The sequence below is a fragment of the Euprymna scolopes genome, chromosome 22 (assembly GCF_053919585.1).
Source record: "Euprymna scolopes isolate OS-2025 chromosome 22, ASM5391958v1, whole genome shotgun sequence".
NCBI classification, from domain to species: Eukaryota; Metazoa; Mollusca; class Cephalopoda; order Sepiida; family Sepiolidae; genus Euprymna; species Euprymna scolopes.
The window spans coordinates 82,878,208-82,903,389 of record NC_136503.1 but is presented as its reverse complement, the minus strand read 5'-3'; the positions used below and the strand labels follow the sequence as shown (position 1 = coordinate 82,903,389).

At 32.0% G+C, this 25,182-nt stretch overlaps 1 protein-coding gene and 1 pseudogene across 2 annotated transcripts in view; one reads left to right on the top strand and one right to left on the bottom strand.

The window, feature by feature from the left end:
• Window positions 1–25,182, top strand: part of LOC145243512 (disheveled-associated activator of morphogenesis 1-like) — a 415,531-nt gene that overhangs the window by 54,805 nt on the left and 335,544 nt on the right. The window contains exons 1-2 of one of the 2 annotated variants that reach the window (XM_080106478.1): window positions 10,365–11,031; window positions 24,408–24,438. The gene's annotated coding sequence lies outside the window, so the exon portion shown is untranslated. Of the gene's footprint in view, window positions 1–10,364; window positions 11,032–24,407; window positions 24,439–25,182 lie in introns of those variants that run through there. The other variant, XM_080106477.1, reaches the window with a different exon arrangement.
• Window positions 5,820–5,936, bottom strand: LOC145244227 (5S ribosomal RNA; annotated as a pseudogene).

The window sequence follows — 25,182 nt, the reverse complement described above, 5'->3', positions numbered from 1 at the left end:
ACCAACTTAGGTTAACTAAGTAAACAGTACAATTAAAACAGTTCTATTAAAACAAATAATTACTAAGATCTAGGTAATTGTTAGTCTCATTGTTATGGTTTTAAAGAAAAAACTGTGTAAACAAAGTTCTGCTTTTGTGAGTACGTGTATTTCTTTTAAATTACATAACCTTTTTATTTTATTAATTATATCTCTTTTAAATTTATATATTTTGTTAGTAAACTGGAAGAAATTCAGTTGAATAAAACCTTGTTCGTGTTCTTTACGTTAAACTCATATTTTTATAAAAGGTTCATCCGGTTTAAAGAAAGCGCTAAGTTTAAATAAGACTGGAAATAACTAATTCAATATATAAATAGAAAAATGAAATAAATATAAGCTTTAAGTCTTAAGATAGTAATAATCAAAATGTAATAAATTATTTGTAGTTCAAATCTATGATAAGACAGGCTTTCGAAATAGGCTCGACCAGAAAGATTAAATTGGAACGAAATTATAATCTCCGTGCCATTTTCAAAACAACCCCACAAAAGTAACGATATCCTGCAGTTGGTTAAATGACAATGGTTGTAAGAAAAATGTAAAAGAAAATGCGCTTATCTGTTTATTTTGACCTGTTTTATTTAATTAAAAAAAATTGGCTATAACTGGAAGAGAGCGTTATGTTTTGGGGGTTGTTTAAAAAATAGAATGGAAATAAAGTTAGTTCCGTTTTAATTGTCTTTAATTGCGGCAAGCGCTAACAAAATCGAAAAATCACTGTTTATATTCGAAATGTTAACTTTTATAGGTTTACAGGTTTGCTGACAAGGCTGGGGGTGTTTAATACAATTATTTTACTAAATTGATTTTTTTCATTTAAAAATAAAATTATTTCTTTTTTAATAAAGTTTTATTTTAAAATATTTGTTTTTGTTTATTTATATAAAATTACGATAGTTGAATTGTATTCTTTCAATTATATTGGCAAGTAAAATATAAAAGATTAAAACGGAACGAAATTGAAATTTCCATTACATTTTCAATACAATCCCAAAACATAAAGCTTTCCTCGCCAATGAATTGTTTTGATAATATACGTAAAGTGAAATAAATCGAATATAAAATTAAATGAAAATATATTAAATAATTAAATGTTAAATAGATTTTGTAAATAGTACAGTTGAAATGATTAGAATATTTCCAATATGTAATAAGGTCGAGGTAATTAGTTAAAGAGATTTAATATAATGTGATATGCAAATGAGCATAAGTCATTCGATATGGGGGTGGTTTGTAGACTAGTATATAAAGAAATTAGGCATTGATTCTTATGTCTCCTATAACAGAAACATCCTAAAATGGGTTCTAATGTTTCTCTACCAGGAGAGATCTACCCATCTTACCTCCTTTATATTTCGTTGATGGTGGAGAGGTGTACACACAGACAGAAACACACGAACCCTATTACTTTATAAAAATATAGATATATATATTAATGTTTGAGAAAAAATGTTGCGATACACATTAGTAAAAGTTAAAAATATACTTATTATTCGGAAAGGAAACACAAATAGAGGTGAAAGTCCTTAATCTGCACCAAAAGAAAGTCTGCACTTGTCATTTTCAAAAACTGCAAATTTAAGCTAAACTGAATATAACTGTTCAAACAATCTATACCTCCTTTGATTCGCCTTTTATTCCTCTATAATTTTACCTCTTCATATTTGACTTTTGATTGAAGTATCCTAGTGTTCTCGTCAATTTAAAACATTAACTTCAAATCGAGAAGACAAAAAGAAACTCTGCAGCATAAATGAGCTTAAAACCAACTTTAAATATCCATCTTTTAGGCAACAAAGCATCTCTAATCGTAATTGTTGTTGTTCCAGATTATGCAACATAACATTTAGTCCATATGCCTCGACTTTCTCTTAGTGATCATCAGGAGCTCATTAATCTGGTTTATCCGATCAAGAAATCAGCTGCAGATTGAAATGTGATGAGAAAATGGTACAAATGACTTTGCAAAAGTACCAAAACAACAACAGTGTTCGTGATGCCCCTAAACCTGGTCGTCTTACAATGCTATCAAAATCTGCAGCTTCAGAAACAGATTTGAAACCGCTCCCCAAATCCAACAACAAATCTTGTTAAAAAATGCTCTCTTTCTACGGTTAAGAACAGGAAGGAATTTAATTTGCGAGGCTGTGTTGCAAGCTGCAAGCCAATTATCTCTGTAAGGAACAGAAAGCAACGTCTGGACTTTGTCAGATGCAATAAAGATCATGACTCTTCATATTGGTCGAAAGTAATTTTTAGTAAAGAAAGCAAGTTCAATAGGTGGGTAGTGATGGTAAGCAGTACGTCCGTCTAAGGGAAGACAAAGAATTTAATCCTAGGTGCAGTTTCAATACTGGAAGGTGTTGGAGGTTCAGTTTTGGTGTGGGGCATTATTAGTGTCAATGGTCCAGGGCCTATAGTTCGCTTGCAAAGTCAAATTAATTCAACCAAGTACATTTATATGTTGACTGAGATTTTTCTACCTGACATTGGTCGGAATTTGGATGATAATATCATCTTCATGCAGGATAATTCTCCCATTCACAAAGCTGGCAATATTAATAGGTTCCTGGAAGAGCATGATATTCCGTGTTTGGATTGGCCTGCACAATCTCCAGACTTCAGTTCTATCGAAAACGTATGGCATTACATCAAGCAACAGCTACGCAATGATGAAATTTCAAATTTGGAAGAACTTTGGACAAAAATTAAAGAGAAGTGTGATGCCCTTTCACCGGAGTATTGCCGCAGACTAATTCAAGGAATGCCTAAAAGATTGCAGGCTGTCAAATGGCAGAAAGGCTATGCTACTAAATATTAACTAATTCATTGTGTTCCTGTTGTATTTGTGTTGCATTAATATTCTAAAATTACATTCAAATAACAATTTTTTATTGTACGAAGTTTCTTTTTGCCTTCTTGATTTGAAGTTAATTTTTAAAATTGACGTGAACACTAGGAGACTTTAAAAATTATAAAGAACTAAAAGGCGAATCAAATGAGGTATAGGTTGTTTAAACAATTACATTCAATTTAGCTTAAATTTGCGGTTTTTGAAAAAAATGACAAATGCGGACTTTTGTTTTGGTACCGATGTATATATAATGTATATGTGTGTATGTGCATATATATATATATATATATATATATATATATATATATATATATATATATATATATATATATATATTTATTTACCAGTGGTGAAAAAACCGGACTAGAGTACTCAATTTGTAGCCAGAGCAGTATATAGGAAATTTATTACTGTGAGTCCAGAATGAGTTTACATATTGTTTCAGCTAGAGGAAGATCCTCAAAGAGAGGAAATATCCAACTAGCATCGTCAGAATTCATAATTTCCTCTCTTTGAGGATCTTCCTCTACTCCATCTATGAATTCTGACGATGCTAGTTGGATATTTCCTCTCTTTGAGGATCTTCCTCTAGCTGAAACAATATGTAAACTCATTCTGGACTCACAGTAATAAATTTCATATATATATATATATATATATATATATATATATATATATATATGTATATGTGTGTGTGTAAATATGTAAATATATATTTATTCATATATATATGTGATATATATGTGTGTGTGTGTGAATATGTAAATATATATTTATTCATATATATATGTGATATATATGTGTGTGTGTGTGTTTAAATTTTTTTTCTTATCAGTATGTTCAAGCTAGGGATGGGACATCCTACTGGATGTCAAACATTCACCCGCTATCTCATATATTCTAACTGAGAGATCTTTTTAAGTGCAATTGTTTGAATCTCTCTTACGCTTGGTTCACAAGGTATATTTAGCAGGTAGTTTTTGAAATTCTTTTTCTTGAGTCCAGTGGCTCCTATAATTACTGGAATGATAGAAATCTTAAGATTCTAATTTCTTTTCATTTCGTACATAAGACCTTTGGTATTTCGTTATCTTTTCCATCTTAGCTCTGTTTAACTCAGCATCATTGAGGATACTAACTTCTACTAAGGTTGTTTCTTTCTCTTTCTTGTCCCGTATCACTATTGTAGGTTTTATGGCTCCGTTTTTTAGGTACGAAACTGTAGGAATTGGATAGTCTTAGTGGATGGTGTATAACTTATTTCCAACTGTTATTTCTGGTAAACATGTTCCCAGGACTTGTTGCTGCATTCGATAATCAACTGTTTATAGATTATCCAGTGGAGATATTTACACACTCCATTGTGTCGCACTTCTTGTCATTGCTGAAATCACTCATCTTTTTAAAAATATTCGTCATCAAACCTTGAACTTGGGCAGCCATTATAGTTCTCGTCTGATCATAGTGGAGCGATCCTCTTTTCAGTCAGTCTATAGAGCCTTCCTTATTCTATAGAGTCTTCGGTAGAATTAATCCAGAAAATACTTGACACGCTGTTGGTTTGCCCATTCTTCCAGTTTTTTGCAATGGAAGTTCTTGGTGTATAGTTGATGACTCTTTTGAACTATTTCCGTAGCAGACTTGATTCCTGATTGAGTTTAATTTGTAAGACAGTCTTGTCCAAAATATTTGTCCAGTTTCGTGATGGAGGTTGTTCTGTTGGCTCTTGTTTCATGATGTCGGTATATCATTTTGAGGTTTTGACTTCAGGAGCTCATCAGATATTGCCCGGTATCCACAATAGTGGAACGATGCTGATGGTCAATCTCCAAGAGACCCATATCTCCTACTCCTCTGGGCAAATACACTGGTTTCTGTATGTTATTCTATACAGTGTCAACATTTTTCGCGTTTCAGTGTCCAGTCTGTATATGTGTCTTTGCGACCAGTCAACAATGCAAAGGCTGTATGTTATCACAGACATGGCTAGTTAGTTGATGGCGGTGATCTTGTTTGTGTTTGTAAGTTCTGTTTTACAGATTTTACTTACAGGACGAATATATTCACTGCCAATTTTTTTGTTAAATTTAAACCAACGTTTATGACTGCATGAGGATATAAGCTCCTCTCTTGAATTTAGGAGGGTGGTTCTATTTTTGATATCGTCATATTTAAAAATCTTTAGGGTCTCCTGTGTACAAAGTGCACAGAATCTATCTCCTGGTGTATATCCTTTATATGATCCTATTATTTACCATTTCAAATTGAAGGAAATATTATTATCTTATATTTAAACCAAATTCAGATTTATAATTTTATTCTATATTTTATTCTCAACCCATATTACTTTTCTTATCAAGTAAATATTTTCCTTTTTATTTTAATTTTTTCCAGATACATCTGCCTTACTTAAAAATTGCTAGGTTTATTTATGGTGTCTTTTACATATAAAAAAAAACCCACCCAATACTTTTGCTGATGAGGAGACTTTGTTTAAAAAAAACTATGTATCAAAATTATTGTCTGTGGCTTAATGTCTATCACCATAAACACATCGTTTCCGAAACGATCGTACAAATTATTGACTTTGTTGTTGTTCCTTCTTATGAAACAGATTTTTAATTCTAATGTGAATTTTAAATTATCAATCACATTACTAAATATTAAATATATATATATATATATATATATATATATGTATATATATATATATATATATATATATATATATATATATATATATGAAGGCTTCCATCAGTCTTGACAGACTATGGATACCCACTGTAAGGGTGCCTGCGCGTGAAATTTGTGTGGCAAGACTTGCGCAACCTCTAACCACGCCTCTCCTGAGTCAACATTGTTGCATACCAGTGGCAAGTTGAGGTACAAGACGACTGGAAACAATGCCGAGATAAGCGGAGAGCACATACAGCGCCTAGAATTCCCAAATGGTCACCCATCTGGTATTAGCCAGGCTCAACGTTGCTTAACTTCGGTGATCTGACGAGAACCGGTGTGTCAACGTGATTATGCCGTACCTAAGCATATATATATATATATATATATATATATATATATATATATATATATATATATATATATATATATATATATATATATATATATATATATATATATGTGCAGATTAGTCTTTATTATAGTGTGCAGGATTATAACTTTTGTGGAGGAGGGGGTGAATCGATCTCTTTTCAAATTATTGACAAAAAATGAAATTACCAACCCTTAGTTTATAATACCGTGCTTCTATTAATCAAGATGGCCTAATGAGTGCAACTTATGTAGCTTCTTTTTATTTATTGATTGATTTTAATCTATTTTGGATTTTAAAATTTATTTAGGTTTTAATCCGATTTAAAGGATTATTTATTTGTTAATCAGATTACATTTTTATATTATCTTCATGCTTTAATGTGTTTTTGTTCTGGATTACATTATATCGATCTTTTTTTAATTTCCACTTTTACAAAATGAATAAATAAATGAATAAAATTCTCCCTTATATAAACTGAAAAGATATATCCACGGCTCAGCCATTCTGGATTCTCTTGACTTGAAATTTTAAAAGCTGAATAAAAACAAGAAATATTCTTTCATTGATACTATATCTATTTATATTTATATCTATTTATATTTATATCTATATTTATATCATTTTGAATTTAACAAAATTCAAAGTATGTGATTCACTTAGCAGACATCTAATGGGCTATTGGATTTTTTATTTGGTTTCGCTGTTTGTTTTTAGTTTTTTTTAATGGAAATAGCTCTAAACCATGCATGAAGCCACTTGATGTAAGGAACTAAAAAGAAAAAATAGCCAGCATATAGTGTTAGATGGATAGATTATAAACCAAAAAAACAGCAATTTTTCTTCATTTGTCAGAAACATTGTACATGAAATGTGAGGACTAAAGGACAAAATAAGGGAAGTTAGAGTTACGAGGCATGAAAAAGTGAATTGAAGGTCAACTTTTTACTTTCAATGGTTACTTATAGATGATAAAGCCTAGCAATGCTAATTATTCTTATTAACGTCAAGCCAACCATATTACGTCTCCCAAAATCTTATGTGTTTCACTTGGTGGGTAGATCTATGGTTTCTCCATTTCCTGTACCTATCTATGATATGTGTATTCAACACTTTGGGGGATCTTGTTCTGGCCCGGATATATTAAAAATCCAATGCTTCTTAATGCAACTTTTATATTTAAAAAAAAAAAAGCATTAATCATCTTCTGTCACATTTTTGTGTTCAATTTCATTATCATTTATAGTGTCACAACTATATTCTCTTTTTTTGAAGAGTATGGAAATATCTTAAAAAAAAAGCTAGTTAAACAGGCTTTCTCCAAAGGGAGAAGTGTCAAGGGAATATTAAATTTACAGTCACATGTATATATGGTCAGAGGAGATGACGACATTAAGTTCTTGCAGTTCTTGCAGGAAAATGTCGTTTGATGTAATCCTATACACAGGCTGGTATTCCCAAGTAGTCACTCATCTGATACTGACCAGGGTCAACGTTGCTTAACTCGTGATCTAACAAAAACCAATCTGTCAATATGATTATGCCTTATGATGTTCAACGTACGTGCTTCACTTAGCAAACATGTTAATAGGGATTATTATATACTGGATACCTAAAGGCAATAAAGCTTGACTATGCTAATTACTGTATATTAGCTAAGCCAACCACATTATAATTATGTATAGAATTTTGCTTTTAAAGAGGATGGGCCTGTTTTTGTTTTGTTTTCAAGTCTATATTACATATTAGCAGCAATTATATGCTTTTAAAGTAAAGTGTAGATACGTTTCTATTTTAAAATACTTAGCATTGTCAATTCAGTTTTAAAATCCTAGTATAAGGCAGCCAACTTTATGTAGACAAAATGACTTTCTTCTAAATACGTTAGGTTCCAATCCATTCTTGTACAGTAATAAGTAGCACACAATTTCCAATGAATTTTGAGCAGTCATAATTCGGTGGCTAATTGAACTTCTAAAATATATTTCGCTACCATGGTTTATGTTTTGAAAAGACATTTATAACTTTCTTTTCAGACTTTCCTTTTTGGAATTTTCGCTCTGCTCCATTTCCCCAACTGTACCAACATGCAGAAATTTCAATGTAATGTGAACACACATCTTTCTACCCAACTCCACTCCTAGGTTGCTCCCTATAAATCTGACCCGTATCACAGTAGACTCTCATGCTTTAGTGGCAGTATGCCTTGTTTAGAGTGAATAAAAGTAAAAAGATTTTTTTTTTAAATGAATAACAAAATTCAATACAACGTTTATTTAAAATGAATAACAAGATTTAATACAACTTCATTCAAAATAACAAGATTCAATACAACGTTTATTCAAAATAAATAGGTCCTGGATATGACCTTAAACTATATCCAGTGGTGAGGCCCCAGTTTGCGGGATTTGGGGACTGTGGACCCACCCTTTAATTGCCATTGATCCTAGGTCCACTCTGACCCGGAGTGGTAGTACCTGTTATGGTTCCAACTATGAGTTAAATAGAAACCGACATAAAAACAACAAATATATTCTATTAAAAAAATTTTCTTCAAAATCTTTGGATTCGGCATTAAATAACCTGAAAAGGGTTGATATGCCGTAAAACAAAACCAACCAACGAAACTCAGAATAAATAACAAGATTCAATAAAACGTTTATTCAAAATAAATAACAACATTCAATACAACGTTTATTCAAAATAAATAACAACATTCAATACAACCTTTATTCAAAATAAATAACAACATTCAATACAACATTAATTCCAAATGAATAAAAAAATTTAATTCAACGTTAATTCAAAATAAATAACAAAACTCAATACAACGTTTATTCAAAATAAATAACAACATTCAATACAGCGTTTATTCAAAATATATCACAAGATTCAACACAGCGTTTATTTAAATTAAACAACAAAGTTCAATACAACGTTTCCTATGATGATAAGGATTAGCTAAAGAATACAGAAGATTCAAAATTTTGTAATTTACAACAAATGGTCAAAATGATCATGATTCAGTGGCTTATTGAGCTACGAAAATTAATTTGGTAACATTTGGTTTGCAAAGATTTATGTGCCCCCATTAAAATATTTTTAGACATAATAAAAATAAAATTTTACTTTGGGATATCAATTAAGAGCAAATAATTAGTTTTAATAGCAAGAGTAAAGTTTTTGTTGATAGATTTGTGTATGCCCGCGAGCGTGCGCACGCGCGCGTGTGTGTGTGGATTGTCTGTATCATGATAACTTAAATAATGTGTCTTGGGCAAGAATGGCAGCGCCCATCTCTCTTCAGGCTTCATATAGTGACAACAAATAATAAAGTTGCAACAAAAAACAGAACCTTCTAAATCCATAACATTAAAGTGATATCCACTGCTTTTATTTGGTTTTGCAATAACATAAGGCAGATTAGATGGTTGGTTGGTTGTTTTTGTTTTACGGCATATCAACCCTTTTCAGTTTATTTAATGCCGAATCCAAAGATTTTGAAGAAAAATTTTTTAATAGAATATATTTGTTGTTTTCAAGTCGGTTTCTATTTAACCCATAGTTGGGACCCTAACAGGTACTACCACTCCGGATCAGAGTGGACCTAGGATCATTGGCAATTAAAGGGTGGCTCCACAGTCCCCAAAGCCCACAAACTGGGGCCTCACCACTGGATATAGTTTGAGGTCATATCCAAGATAGGGAAATAGGGGAAGAAAAAAAAGGGGGGGGTTGTTTTTATTTTTGGTTTTGTAGAACATAATTAAGTTTTACAAAAGAGAATAGAAAAACAAAAAGGAACACCAATGTAGGTGCATTTCGTCTCAGGAAGCCAATAGACAGCCTGATCTTCTAGCACCAGAGATTAGATAGTAGTATTCAAACGATCAAATATGATAATTCATATATATATAAAAGTATGGTATACATTGAAAACTTTAATTAATAAAACGATTTCCCTATTATCAAATCGTGTTTCTGTTTTTACATGGCTAATTTTTTTATTTAATTGTATTTTTTTATTTTCTATTAAAAAATGTAGCTTATGACATGAATAACATTAATTCGGTGGCTAATTGAGCTATAAAAATAAATTTGGTATCATTATGTTTTGCATGTCACATTAAAAATATTTTAAGCTAATAAAAAATAAAATTTTAGTTTCGGATATCTAATAAGATCAATTAATTAGTTTTAATGGCAAGAGTAATTTTTTTGTTTTTTAATGGAATTTTTTATGTGTGAGTGTCTGTATCATAACAAACTAAATAATGACCTTCAATCTAGAAAACTCAAATATAGGAGTTGCTGCAAGAAAGTAGAACCATCCTAAATCCATAAAATTAAAATGACACCCACTTCTTTTGCTTGGCTTTGCAATAACACATGACACACTGGATAGTAGTATTCAAGTGATCGACTATGACGTTTCAAAATTTTCTAATTTCCAACAAATTTATAACGATCATATCATTTATCTGTTTTGTAATTAAGTTGTAATTTCTGTCTCTTCACAAACTCTGTTGAAATCGAACCCCATAAGCATATGTAAAATCTGAAACTATATTACACAGTATTTGAATTATTCGAATTACTGTTCTCATCTTAGGTGTTACTTTCGCAGCGTTTCAGTTGATAGTTGATGTAACCTCCAACCTTCTTCAGATGTATATTGTTGAACTTTGTTGTTAATCTTTCTGTCAAACTCGGGAATCTTTCTGTCGAATTTGTGAATCTGCATAACATTTTATCAAGTACGCCACTGGTCTTTGGTAAAATAGTACTTGGTAAAATTCAGTTGTTTCAATCCTCAGTGCAGGCAATACTCAAAATACAATTATGAATTACGTAGGACTTCTACTTAGTCATGGCTGATGGTTCCAGAATTCCATGCAGATTCCCGAGTTCGTCATAAAGACTCCTGCGTTTGACATGATACTCCTGAAGGAGGTCGGAGGTTAAATCAAGCGAAATGTTGTGAAAATAATACTCAAGATGAGAACAGTAGTTTGAATAATCCAAATAATACTAATTATCAATCGTCATCTAAAAAATTCAGAAATCCATCATCCACCTTACTTGGGTAAGTATATTTCATTTTGATTGAGTGCAGTAATATCGTTGGGTTTGCGTTCATGTCGGACATATATAAAAAGAAATACTTTATGTCTTTTACAGCTTTGAAATTAAAAAGTGAAGATAGAAAAATGATAATATGGGTATTGGGGTTTTCGGCAGAAGTACATCAGTATCCTCGTTCATTCTTGGGAAATGCCAGGTGTACCTGTAGGATATTAATGACATGTATTTACCAAAATTAATTTCAATAAATGTTACTATGATTACAGCACTTTCTACTCAACCAATGCTAACTATAACCTGGCATCCCACACTAAAAGTTTAATATAAGAAAAAAAATAATATAGTTTTCTTGGTGAAGGTAAGGGGAAACAGGCAATGCCGGGTCTGCTTGCTTAGTATTATGTATTATTTATAGCATTTTGATTTGGAAAAGAATGTCATGTGTTGGGGTCCTTTTCTTGTTTTTATTACAAAAAAATATATATATTTCATCACTCAAACAAAAGGTTTTGTGAATTCAATATTTAAAAAAAAAATTAATGAACAATATTGAAGAAAATAAATAGAATAAATGATGCATGATGCCAAATATGACTGTACAGTTGGTAGAGTCAAGATACGGCATAATCACGTTGATGCACTGGTCCTCGTTAGATCACCGAAGTTTGATATTGATTTTGTTTGTCTCCCCTTTCTGCTAGTATAACTCTTCTAAAAAATGAAAAAAAAAAAAGAAAAAACTTCCGGCATATTATTATGCACTTGTGCGATGCCAACTAGTTGTAAAACGATTTAGATGTAATTTGGCCAATGTTAAATTATTGAAGAATATTAAATTGTCTGATATTGCAATCATCTTAAAAATCATAATCAGAATTAAGTCTTATTTTATCATTTTCACTTTATGACCTGTTAAAAGGATTTTTTTTTAATTGAAAGTCACCGCTTATTAAGGGCCGGAGGTGTTAGGAAGATGATGACACACCATAATAAATAACAGAGCAACTTCAGTAGAGCTTTAAGAGGACGGTTCAACAAGAACTAATTTACATTATGCTTGAAAACGACCATGTTATAGTCAGCTGAGAAGCAGCCCCACAGGATTGTGTTCCACAAACGGATAGTTCTAGGAAAGAAACTCTGCTCATGGAATTTTCGTTTAGTTTTAAGCACAGATAGAAAGTGAGAGAAATTGCTGACGGCTGTAGCTAGACAAATATTTTTTGCAAATGTTTTACAGGGGAAAGAGACGTAGGTTGAAGCTCAGTCGAGCACCTGCTATAAAAATAATAATAGAGAAGAGATAGACCTGCAATGTATCTTCTGTAAGAAAGAGTAATTAGGAAGGTGAAAAGGTCATTGCCCACTAGATTTCGAAGACGGTTTTGTAACCTATCAAGGCAGGAAAGGATACTCTTAGGAGCTCCTCCCTAAATGTAGAAACAGTACTCAATCTTAGAGTGTATTTGACTCTTATACAGTGAGAACATTGCATCAGGAGTGGGATACTTTCTGGAGCAGAAGAATGATCCCACCATTTTTTCTAGCGATTTTGGCAATGGATCACCTCAGGTCAGAGGTGCACTGTTTTATATAACGTAATATCGAAGTTAGAAAATTGATAATTGTTATAATTATAATTTTTAACATGTACTAGCAGGCCGCTCGGCATTGATAGGTCGTAAGATATGCTTAAATATAATTTAATTCATACAGATCACATATTTATTATTATGGAGATAATTCTCTATGGATTATTATATTGTAATAATATATAGTAATGTGATCAAATATATATATATATATATATATATATTTTTTTTACAAGGTGGTCACCACTTATTAAGGCCTGGAAGCCACTCGGGGATAAGGATTATTGCGTGTACAGTACGTTAATGTTGAGATTTGATAAAGTGTCTTACTTAAGGGGGCTGTTAATCAAGAATTTGTTTATGTTGGACTTGAAGACATCCAAGTTGTAGTCAGGTGGGAAACAGGTAGACGAAACAGAGTTCCACAGGTGTGCACTTCTAAGAAAGAAGCTTTGTTCGTGAAATCTACATTTTGGTTTTGGCACAGATAAAGAGTGGGGAAAATTTTTGACAGTCGTTTCAGTTAGACGGGTGTTTTTCGTGAAAGATCAGCGAGGGGGGACCGGGATTGGAGCTCAGACGAGCACCTGCTATGCAAGTAACGATAAAACAAAGACAGGCTTGCAACGTCTCTCCTGTGGGAGAGTGGTTGCAGGGAAGAGAAAAATATATATATATATATATATATATATATATATATATATATATATATATACTAGCAAAAGTACCCGTCGTTGACTGGGTTCAAAAACAGCCTACAGAAAATGGACTCTGACTTATGAGAATATGATAGGTTATGAAAAGGAAGGGTTGTAATGAGATAGCTTCGAATTTGGGAGTATCAAAACCAAAGCAAAATATGATGAAAGTAAAAATAAAATAGAAAAACCCCATAATTTATTATACCAAACCTGTTCACACTGAAACATTTATCACAATATTCTGTGGATCTATATTAAAAAAAACCTTGTTAAACTTTGTGACATATTTCCATTCTATGGAGGTCAGGCGCGAATGAACACCCCATAATTTTATCATACCATATTTCTTCAAACTGAAACATAATTATCAAAGTATACTTACGCAGATAGATGTGAATAGTCAACCATATAGGAGCCTATTCGTGACTACACACACACACACACAGACGTTCAGCTTTATATTATATATACATACATATATATATATATATATATATATATATATATATATATATATATATATATATATACTTGAGTGCCATCAGCTAGAATCGAAACCAAAACATACAACTCTTCACTCTTATACCTTAGCCTGTGAGCCTCCCCCCCACATATATATATATATATATATATATATATATATATATATATGTGTGTGTGTGTGTGTGTGTGTGTGTGTGTGTGTGTGTGTGTGTGTGTGTGTGCTTCCTCGCATACATGTATACATGTGCATTCACAGAAACAAGATTGAAACAAGCAAGCAATCCCAGACGATCCAGGGAATTTTATAATTAAGATAGATTTCACAAAAAAAAATGTAAATCAGAAACAATCACGTTTTGCTTCAATACTACCCCACTCTCTCCTTCTCTCTAAATGAAATTCTCAGATTCATCTGAAGCTGATGTGATAAAACCTATTTCGTCATTTGTCGTGCCTTTTTCATACATTAATTTGTCCTGCATAAACATTAAAGCTCGTGATGAAAATGCTATTTCAAACTCCGATGGGGCGGACAGAGCCTCTTATAGTTTCGTGAAGACGCATATACAAATGGATCTATTGTGACACCGATACATTATTATCTCTACGGTAAAATCTCTCTTTCATTCCTTATCCACGAACAATAGAGTTGCACCCTAAATACCTGAAGACACTTGGCTTTATTGAGGTCAATTTCTATAAACGCCTCAATCATGCCCAGATATTATTATCAACCTCCCCGTATCTGTTTTTGGTCACTTAAAGGTTCAATTTCCGCCTCTGGAATGTTTGGTGGCTAACCGTGGCTGTTGACTGTCACCAAAACGATCATGAGTCAAGCCTGATAAGGAATCCTTCCCCGCTTTTAATTAGGGACAGATTTTTTAGTCACAATGCTTTGCACTGTTTTGTTTTTGTTTTTGTTTTTTTTTGTCTGTTTTTTGTTTGTTTGTTTTTAGCTTTTTTCCTGCACTATTCTCATAGATTCTTTATTCCATTTTAGCACCATCATCTATTATATAAACAGCAGTTGTCTTATTTTTTCTTTTCTTTTCTTTTTTTTACATTTACTCCAGTTAGTTTTAAGAGATCAAGGGAGCTAACTACTCCACTTGATTTCATTACGATTTGAATTTATATCCGGGAGTTCTTTTCAGAATAGACGCTGTTTCCTTGATAGCTGTTATCTGTATTTCACTACAGTTTGGTCTTTCAGGAATTGCTTCCAAGTATTTATAAAGATATTTTTTTTTATTAAGTCATTTTCTTCTATCATAACCGTTATAATGTATCGCTCGTCTTTAAATCATTCTTGAAGTTCTGATATTTTGTTATTTTTTCCCGTTCAACTTTATTAAGCCCAAGTCATTTGGAACGGTGACACCAATAATGAGCGCAGTTCTTTCAGGCTTGTTCCATATTACAATGTCTGGTTTAATGGCCTTGTCTTTTATGTGTCTGTCCACCTGTATGTCTTTGTCTGTCACTTTTACATTTGATGTTATCGGTGATGGTTCCTGTTCCCAGATGTTCGATGATCTGTCAAGCTGCATCTGTCTACAGGTTTCCAGTTGAGATATTTACAAACTTTCTTGTGGCAGACAGTGTAAATGCTATTTACCAATAGGATTTGGCATCCAAATATTAGGTGGCTTAGGCTCTGAATCTCTGAGTTGCAAAACCTGCACTGGCCATTTGCTTGTAGGCCAGCCATTTTTTTAAATCCATTTGTGAGTAATCTCTGATCTTATGTATTTATGTTTGTATGTCCAACTAAAATTAAAAAAGTAAAAAAAAAAAAAAAAAAACGCAAAGTTGGTTTATTTTTAATCAACATTGTCCTGGATGAATAATACCTAAGATTTAGAAAAAATTATTTATTCTCTGGGGATCAATTGGGTTACGTTTCGTTGAGGGGTGATTTTGTAATATAATGTGTACCAACATGGCATACAGTGATAAAGGTGTATGTTGTATAATGGGGTACCAAAAAAGGGTTTGTTGTGTAATGTGTACCATAACACGATACAGCAGATATGTACATGTCACTAAATGTCTATTGTTGGTTCTTCAGTGTCTGAACCCTAAGTTATGTTGTTGTGGTCTATTCATGTTCAGTCCTGGATATGACCTTAAACTATATCCGATGGTGAGGCCCCCAGCTTACAGGCCTTAGGGAGTGTGGAGCCACCCTTTAATTGCCATTGCTCCCAGGTCCACTCTGACCCGGAGTGGTAGCACCTGTTAGGGTCCCAACTATGGGTTAAATAGAATACAACTTAAAAAACAAATACACTCCATTAAAAAATCGTTCTTCAAAATAACTAGATTCAGCATTAAATAACCTGAAAAGGGTTGATATGCCGTAAAACAAAACAACCAACCAACCAACTATTCATGTTCCAATGCTATGATCGTCTAAATGTTCATACGCGGGTGTGTGTGATACATATATTTTGGACATGGCTTATTTTCATGCATCGTTGATTTTGTCTACCTGGAATTCATCCTGTTCTTAGAGGGGAGGCCGAAACATGTTTGAACGAATATTCATTCACTTCCAAGAACGCTGATTGTATTTTATATAGTTTTTATTCACTTTCCAGGTGTTGATTGCAGAAGAATGGAAAGTGAATATCTTTGCTTGAGTGGCCAATTCTAGGTCTCCAGTCTAAGACGTCAGCTCCCTCCCCAGTGAAGGAGGAGGGACGACCTGTTAAACCGTCCGCTCTTCTCAATGTCCAAATTCCAACTCGAATTATTCTTCTCAACTAACTAGAACCATGTAACATACATGTAGTTTCGTCAGCTGACCAGATACTTCTGATAAACTTGTCTATGATATGATTTTATTATATTTTGACACATTTATGAACATTCTTCATATTCATCTCTTGTTTATCTGTCCAGTTAGATAGATCGAGATGAATAGATACAGATATAGATAAATAACTAGATCGATAGATATATCGATAATACACATAGATAAATAGATCGATCGACAGACAGATAAATAACTAACAAATACTTTCTTGTGTTCGACCTACTACATAACAATTTTTTTACCCATTTTATTTACTAATTTGAAAAGAAATTTCCAACGAATTCCACAAGAAATCTATTATATAAAGGAGAATTATATGTGTGCATGTTCATCTAAAAATGAATGGACTGGGAGGAGGAGAAAGAAGAGTTAGGGAAAGAGAGAGGAGAAATGAGGGAGGAATAAAGAGAGAAAAATAGAGAGACAGTTGGAGAGATAAAGAGATTGAAGTTTTAATAGAAATGTGTTTTACATTTTCTCCAGGCCCTGCCAATCTATAATATAAGATAGTTGTCTGTGTATTTGTTTGTGTGTCCGACTAGAACTTGAAAAATATTCAACCAACTCTTATGAAGTTGGTATTTTTATTTTAATCGACATAATCCCAGAAAAAGAATATCTAAAATTTAGGAAAAAGATTCATTCTTTAGGGACCAAATGAATATCTACGTCATTTAATATTATCAAGAAGTAAGCAGAGTTTTTAATGTTATCTTATAAAGGGAAGTAACTTCGATTTTTGTCAGAGGGTTGCTTCCTTTGTGCCGACTTCAGTTGTGTGTGTGTCGAAAGAGAGGAATGGGCTGTGTGAAGAAGGAAGCTAGGAAGAGAGAAAATGGAGGAAAGGTAAGTAAAAGGTATAAATGTTATGCTACACTTTTGCCCAAGCAATGCCGGGTAGCCCTGCTTGTTTATGTAGAAGAACCACATTTTAACTAAAAGTTGTTTCACCGTTTCAAAACTGTTAAGTTTTATCATATTCAACATTTGCAGTGTACAGCCTCCATACAAAATGACAAAAAAAGCATACTCTCATTTCGTCAGCCATGACCAGGTAGAAATCTTAAGTAATTCGTAATTATATTCTTAGTATCATCTGCATTAAGGATTAAGTCTTCAACCTCCAGATGAGTGTCACTTAGAACTGAATTTTACTTAGTACTTTATCTGTTACGTCACGTGTCCTTAGGACTTCTGCTCGATCATGGCTAATGAAACAAAAGCATGCTACACCCGTGGATTAAATGAAGGATCCTGTTCAAAATTTTGTGCGGATTCATAAGTTTGACAAAATGATTCCTGAGTTTAAAAAGATACACCTGAAGAAGGTCGGCGGTTACATCGTTCAAAACGTTGTGAAAATAAAACTCAAGATGAGAACAGTAATCCGAAGGATCCAAATAATGCAAAGGACTTTTCGTTGCATTTTTTTTTTAGATGACAGAGTTACCAGTTAGTGTGAAGCGCAAGATACACATTAAAACCTTTTGGAAAATCTAACTGACCACAATATTACAGGACTATTTATCTGCTGACTACAACATAATCGTCTTGAAGTTCAATGTCAAACAATACTCGCCAAGCTATACATAAGCTATCAAATTCTGCCCATTATTTTTAACCCTCTCAATGTATTTTTCATTCTTTAAGTGACACTCTCATGAACCCTTATCCTTGAGTGTATTTTGGCCTTGATAAATAGTGTATAGAAAATGTTAACAATGTGAACTCCGTATTCCACCATTCACACATTTTAAGTGAGAAAGGAAGTAAATTCATTAACTGTGAATTAGTTTTATTTCTATAAAAACTTAGATTGTTCATGTCGGCACTGATCGTAGCCGTCTAAATAAACGAAAGGAGGCCTAGTCCCTAAAAGATGATGTCATGCATGAAGTATAAGCAAGCAAGATTTGTCAAACAGTCAGACTGTTGATAATGAATAAGAGCTTTTTACAAAAAAAAAAACTTAGAAAACTTTTAAAAAATGCATTGAAAAAGAGGGAAACGATTTATACTGAAACTGAACTTATTCAATATTAAAAAAAAAAAATGATTAATTCAAAAGGAAAAGTTGTTTATGTGTTGAAAGTAAACAAACATTTCATTGTTTTATGGAATTTAAAGATTAAAATACGTTCATTATTTTCTTTAAAACATTGCATTTTAAAAAAAAAGCACAGGATTCGATTTATACTGAAACTAAACTTGATTCAATATAAATTAAAAAAAAACAACAAAAAAGAATTAAGTATGTAATATTACCTATGTTCGAAGCAAGAGACAAACAATACTATAAATTATGATTTCAACAAATTAAAATCAAACGATGATTTTTTTCAATGAAATCGAACGAGAAATAATTTTAAAATGTAATCGAATTTAAAAACATGAAATGGAGCGATAAATAAATTTTAATGAAATGTTTCAAAAGTATTATTATGAAAATAACCAAAAAAAAAACAAACTTTCTGACAAAAATGATAAGCTTGAAACATTCTTCACACACACACACACACACACACACACACACACACACACACACACACACACACACACACACACACACACACACACACACACACACACACACACAAGTTTTAATGAATTTAAAAGAAAGCAACGAAGAAATTAAAACTCTTATCGTAAAACCACAATCGAGGCTAAAAGTTTTAAGTTTATTGACCCGCCATATCAAAACTAATAATATATCCCAAATGTATGGATGATACTCTATGAACAATTTATTTTTTATTAAAAATTCTCATGTCGAAATTATTTGTTTAACAAGTTAAAAAATTAAAAGAACGAAATTTAAATTTCTATTTTCTGATAAAAATTCAGTGTTTTTTTTTTTTTTTAAATTTAGACCCTTTAAGAAAATATATAGTTAAAAGAAAAATAATTCAACATAATGTTTGCTGTATTATCAAGGAAAAGGGTTGTAAAAAAACTTATTTAAAAATTGTTTTTAAATTAATAATTGAATATACTTTTTAAAAAATACATAAAATTTCACATTATTTTCCAACAAAAACTTCTCCATTTTAATTGCACATGTCTAAATGTCAAATAATTCTTTATCTTTCAAAAAATAAAATACAGTCACTTTTGGACCAGTTTTATAAACCCCCTAGACATTTTTAGAGAATTGAAACAGAAAATGACCAATACTTTATCGGCAAGTCGTGACCGTTGTACATTATTCTGTGATATCCGCAAGTCACGTGACTTTAGTGAAAGATGTCATTCCTGATTGTAATTAATATAAATGACGTCAATGTTTGTTACTTCCCCCCCCCCACACACACACACTACCACCACCATTGTGATTACTCCAAGCATAACAAAGGGATTAGCTTTATTTTAAATCAACATGAACTCTTTTGCAAAATGCCATCATTATTTAGATTAACAAATTCCAACCCGCTGTTCTGGAACATGGAGCTCAGGGGTTCGGCTTATTGATTAGCAATGACACTATTAAAAACTTACTTAGTACGACACACTTTTTAAAAGGATCTTTTACATGGACTATTCAGATAAGTTAAGCAATATTTTGCAATAAAACTATTTATTTATTGTAAAAAAAAAAATTAACTATGTTTGCTTGAAAACTTTTTAACGAAAAAAAAAAAACGTCTTTTATTATGTTTATAACACCACGAAAATATACGTATGGCAAGTGGGTTGTACAAAAACGTTTGTTTTGTACCTGGAAAAAAAATCATCAAGCTCATACTGAAAATATATACACGTAGTATACTATTTAATAAGTAGCAGGACCCGTTAACCGGCGTTTCCCGGTGAAATCATGCTCTCTCTCTCTCTCTCTCTCTCTCTCTCTCTCTCTCTCTCTCTCTCTCTCTCTCTCTCTCTCTCTCTCCTCATAAAAAAAATTAAACTACGATTGTTGTTGGTGGTCACTGCCATTCCTGGTCAATTGCGGACAGTGGCGGCCGAAATATAAAAAAAGCCAGTGAGAGAATGCGTAAATGTGGGGGTAGAGCTAATGTAAACTTTTACTCTCCATACATAGTAAAAACAAGTAAAAAAGAATAAAATACAAAGTTAACGTGTGTGAAGTCTAGCAAAAGCATTAAAAATACAACTTTCTGTAGCCAATGTAATTTACGTTCAAAGTAAAGCTTACTTAATCGGTATTTTTTTTTATCATTTAAAAACCGTTTTTATTTTTTTGATTATAAATAGAATGTCGAAAACAGTTTTTTAATAAAACAAAATTATATATATATATATATATATATATATATATATATATATATATATATATATATATATATATTAAAATAATAACTTGATTGTTTCATATACTTTGAAATTTAATTGACTTTTTGAACTTTAATATAATCCATTCTCACCTCGGATTGAAGTTTCTTCTGTTTAGATCTTATAGAGTCCAACTTAATTCATTGATTATTAATTATTTGATTTCTTACTTTGACTCTTTGTATTTAATTCTATTGGAAATACCTTTTAGTTCGAAAAAATATTTTTTTATGTATTATACATATTTTCAAATTTATGCTAACCAGTGGTACCTTTTTTACTAATATTTATTCTTTGATGATAGGAACTTAGTCTTTAAAATCAGTAGATTATGGATGTTTCGTTATTATAATTTTTTGTTTGAATTTTTATGGATGAAATATTGTAATTTATTCAATTTTATTTTCATCAATATATATATATATATATATATATATATATATATATATATATATATTCTCATCTTAGTTTTTGTTATATTCACAACATTTCGGCCAATCTACCCAATCTACCATTCATAAGGTGTCATTTGTGTGTAAGATTTCAAACTGAACCATAACGGTAGAATCATCTCGTTTTTAATTCCCTGTTCTATTCGTTTCCATTTAGTTCCTTCACTAGAAATTGAACTTACAATCTCAGGAATTGAATTCACATTAACATTCACATTTTTAACCAATTTTTTTTTATTCAATAGAACATGTGTCTGGAGAACTTGGCATAATCTCTTGGACAAATAAACTGAAAGTCTCCTCTGTATTTTGTGGCACAAAGTGATGAGTGTTACTCCTTTGCGCAGCCTTGAACAAAATTTAGGGCTGATATTGTTATACTCAAATTAAAGATGACCATTTGGGAATACCAAGCGTTGCATGTAGGAGAATGTCAACACTTCCATGCAAGAAGTGCAAAAACCTATATACAACGGGTATATACAACCGACTGGAGGTTACTTGTGAATTTCATATTCCATGAGATTTTCTCCTTCAGAGAAAGCTGATTCAAGCTGCCTAGGATGAGTTCCACTTCAGTATGCAGTGTGGTGTATGAAAATGAAATCTGGCCTGTGAAAGTTGAGGATATGCGTTGCATGGAGAGAAATGGTATTAGAATGATACAATGGATGTGTAATGTGAGTTTTAAAGACAGGCTTAGATCTGATGACCTCAGAGGAATCTGGATAGTGTAGAGAGATGTGTGCAGAACAGGTGACTTTGATGGTATGGCCACATTGAAGCAATTCATGAGAGTCCTTGGGTTAGAAAAATTAGGATAGAAGAGTCGGTTGGCATGGGAAGGTTAAGGAAACCAGAGAGGAAGTGTTAAAGATGGTCTTTTGTGTTTTTCTTATTTTTACTTATTTATTTATTTGATTCATTGTTTACTTCTACTTATCGTTTGCTTTTACTGTTTCTTTTACAATTCTTTTTACTTCAGGGTACTTTTAAAGTCTGTGTGTTCTATCCTTACACCGTTTCTTCCCTTGAAGGCTCTCGACGTGTATGTGCAAATATATAATGTGTGCATACCTGCTTGCCTTGTCCAGTGGATACTATCTTCTTGTCGCTGGTCTCCATCTCATGGGGAGTGGTACATACTGCTGTAGATGCATCGATAATACAAGATGGATTTGAAGCTTCGATTCTTTTATTAAAGGCAAGCCTATCATGGACCCTGGTTGCCGCGGAGAGACCCTAATCTCCCCGCCTGCATTCTCTGCAGCCCAAAACCAACTCTCACATGTGGTCGCCAACCGGAAACCTACGACCACAATTCCAGTTACCCCTAATTTCCGGTGCAGGTTGACAAAAGGTGACTTGAGTTTGACGGATGTCAAATCTAACCTTCTGTGACCCCACTAAACTTGCTGATGGAAATCGAAAATATGCCTACATAACTTGCTATTTCTCCAAACTACCTAGATAGCATTTAAGCTGGGATTCCCAATACTACTGAAGTAAGAGGGATGAATTTGAGAAAAAGAGAGATAAAGACCTTGTCAGAGATAGGTTGGTGTGGAGGTCAGTTTGTAAAAGCCGTCCAACACATGACAACATGTAAAACAGCCGTTAAGCCGAATATGATAATGATTTAAATGACTTAGAGAGTTGACCAAGGTTGTATATTTGCTCCATATGCATGCTAAATTTAGTTCTAATCTTTTTAACACTTTTGATCCTATTCCAAACACATCTATACTCCTATAAATTTAAAAAAATGTTTTTGTGTGTATTGATATTCATTTAAAACCTCATTTTTATATTTAAAAAGAAAATACAATCTTGTTATATATGGGTTGTGGAATTGCATTCAACTGTAAAAGATCTAGCTAATTTGGATATTCGTTTAAACATTTATTTTAATTAATTCTCTATTAGTTTTTTCAGTTTTCTCATGGGATGATCATGTTTAGTTAACTATTACGTGTAATTATATTCATGCAGATATTCTACATGATTTATACTTGCATAATATTTGTGTAAAAGCATTATAGTAAGCACAAAACTCTTTCCATATGTATAGTGTATATATTTTTATGTATACGTATATATTTTTGTTGAAAAAGTTTTGTCTTCCAAATTCCTCTGTCAGTTTTTGGTCTACAGACAAGAAATTTCATATATATAAGGTATTTGAACCCATGCAAAACTTTATATTTTTGGTGTTAGCCTGGGAAAATCTGCACAAAAGTGTGAAAATTAAAAAAAAAAATGAAATTTGCCGTCATTTGAACGTCGAACACTGGCATTACGAATATGCATGCATAACGTAGTAGCTATTGGTTCATGTTTTCATTTTTAGCCTTGCAGCAAACATGTCTTCATAGATTAGTCATTAACGGTAGAGGCAAAAATAAATCGTAAGCTAAACGTTTCGGTTCCAGTTTTCGGTAGTGACGCACAAGTCATTTTTTTTTTCTACTTTTTAAATCATTTGGTCCAATATGAAATAATAATAAATACGAAATCTGCATTAATCAAAATATCATATTTAAGCATATTTTACAACCAGGCAATGTCGGGCGCCCTGCTAGTCTGCATATAAGTCTGTCTTTTATTTTATTAGCTGTACTTGTTTGGTGTTAATTTGAAGTCATTTATTGTCAAATTTTTATTTGTTTGAACATTTTAAAATTAAAAATAAATAACTTCTGTAATATCCATCTTTTTCAAATGAGTTTTCTCCGTTGCGAATTAAATTTCTTTAGGTGATTATTTTAAGTAGTATTTTTAGTAGTTTGGGCCAGTCTAATTTTAATTTTAATGTAAATTGTTGCTAATTCTGTAATTATGTGGTCAATAACATGGAACAACAATAACAAATACAGATTGGCTAGTCAAAAGCAAAGTTTTATTTGTCAGCTTTAATGTTATTTGGGCCTGACTTTAAAAATCCGACAAGATAATTTTATATGTTAGATTTATACTAACACCATTTTTCTAAAATTTGTTAGCACATTTTTAACTATAATTTCTTTTCTTTTCAGATGATATTGGATATTTAACATTTTCCTGGAGGTAAATAATTTATAATTTTATTAAAAAAAAATGATTTTAATGTAAATATTTCTCCTGGACAATTCCAGATCTTAAGTATTCTGATTATTTGGATGTGACCAAACTAATAGTCTCCTGTTTTTTTTTTTGTTTTTTTTTTTTTTTTTGTTTTTTTGGTTCTGGATTTATAACGAAAAAATTCTGTTGTTGTTATTATTATTATTATTATTATTATTATTATTATTATTATTATTATTATTTGTCCTTTTTTTATCCAGCTATTCATTAGAATTTTCACAAATTAAATGGATCAACCTTAAAAATCCCCCCTCCCCCGTTTTTATCTCCTATATAATAAAATAATTGCAGAAATTCCCCTCTGGACCAAAGTATCATAGGTTTGCAACAACAGAGTCCACATACAAATTCGATACATCTAGGCTAATAGCCACTATCTCATGTAGCTTTTAAACAACATTTTAGACACATTAAATTGTGATAATAAAATGCTGCATTGCATTCTATGAGCAACACCATCACAATCGCAACATCTTTAGAGGATGAAGTCCCAATTTTTCTCTCTAACTTTTTAGTCCTCCCACTGCTAGCAGTTGTCACCAGAACTAATTTTACATTTTCCACATATTCTGTGATTACACCAATCGTAACTGGTCCATAAACATGGAGACCTAGCATAATCTTTCCAATTTCCACTTCATAAATAATAAAGGCTTCATTCTGATTGACTGAGACCTGACAATTCTC